This window comes from Nematolebias whitei, chromosome 14 (assembly GCF_014905685.2).
Source record: "Nematolebias whitei isolate Nwh7 chromosome 14, NemWhi1, whole genome shotgun sequence".
Taxonomy (NCBI): Eukaryota; Metazoa; Chordata; class Actinopteri; order Cyprinodontiformes; family Rivulidae; genus Nematolebias; species Nematolebias whitei.
The window spans coordinates 960,165-962,051 of NC_056511.1; positions in this window are offsets into that span (position 1 = coordinate 960,165).

The window sequence follows — 1,887 nt, forward strand, 5'->3', positions numbered from 1 at the left end:
CTGATCTGTTTCATGTTGCTGCTGATCTGTTTCATGTTGCTGCTGATTTGTTCCATGTTGCTGCTGATCTGTTTCATGTTGCTGCTGATCTGTTTCATGTTGATGTGTTCATGCGTGCACATCTGCTCACAGACTCATGTTCATGTTTGTGCTGATGTTCAATGTTTTATGTTATGAGTGCTTAGTGTATATTTAGTTGATGTTTTTCTTAGTTCATATCTTAGATGTTATTACTGGTTTTCTTAGACATTTTATTGTTGGATGTAACTGGGACCCTGTGATAATTTCTCTCCACCACATGACGTGCGAATGACAAAGAATCTCTGACTCTGAGAGACAGCGGCAGTCACGTGACTCAATCAATAACATCAGTGAATGATCGATTATCATTAATCTATTAGGCACTTGGACATCCACTATAAGAGCTGCTGACCGCAGCCTCACTTGATGACGTCATCGTTTTTTTGCAAAGTGCAGGTCAGGGCGTGTAACTCTGGTGCAAGCACTAAAATTGAGTTTATATAAGAATTATAAAATAATTATGAATAAAAATAAAATTTATTATTTTTTATTATTATTTTGTAACTTAAGTATTTTACTTATAATAATTATAATTCAATTTTCAATTTAGTTTATTAATATAGCTCCAAGTCACAACAGAAGTCATCTCAGGGACTGAACAGAAACATTCATATATAAAATAATTAACATTATTTATCTATAAAATAATAATTGAACATAAACATTCAAATATAAAATAATAATTTCACAGAAACCTTCATCTATAAAATAATAATTGAACAGAAACATTCATGTATAAAATAATAATTGAACAGAAACATTCATCTATAAAATAATAATTGAACAGAAACATTCATGTATAAAATAATAATTGAACAGAAACATTCATCTATAAAATAATAATTGAACAGAAACATTCATCTATAAAATAATAATTGAACAGAAACATTCATGTATAAAATAATAATTGAACATTATTTATGTGAGGAGCAGCTTTGAGTTTAACTCCATCACAGAACTCTCATGTTGAACAAGCATGAAGGCGACAGTGGAAAGAAAAACTCCCTCATGAGGAAGAAACCTTTAGCAGAACCAGGACCAGGACAAGAGGACCATCTGCTCTTACCTTTATTTATGTATATTATAATAAGAAGAACAATAACAGATTATTATTATTAATATAAATAGAATACAATTACAGGTACACTTATTTTTCATGGGATTCATATCCTCCCATTCGTTCATATGTTGTGGGCGTGGCCTGTACTGTGGCGGTCTAACCAACTGCTCCTGGAGGCTGTTTGTACTCAGTTACTGTAACAAAGCATGAAGTCACTAACACCACATTTACAATGAACTTGTATTTGCAGCTCTGCCTTCTGAGTCCTCCATAGATCTGAAGACAGCCAGTGATCTGCATTCATACATTAAAAGTTTCAAGGATGACTGGCCAACATCAAGCAGAGCGCTACTCCCATTCGTAAAGGACTGCCGTTATATTTACATTCAGTAAATGAGCCACAGGTTCTCAGGGAGACAACGTCTCATTTACTTCAGCTAGCCCAAGAAAACGGACTGATTTCTGAACAAACAATCAACTTTACAACAGTGAACACAGCTGTGGAAGCAGTAACAGACTGTCCAGAAAGTTAAAAATATACCAAGGGATGGCCACGTCTTAAGAGAAACCTTCAGCACTCCGCTCAGGAACGTTAATGCTACTGACAGTGTTTCTTCTGAAGCAGCGTCCAGCCCTGGCTTGCCATGCTCCCAGCATTCAGGCTCCTCATGTCCTCATGCTACACCAGTTACAGGCTCTTCATGTCCTCATGCTACACCAGTTACAGGCTCCTCATGTCCTCATGC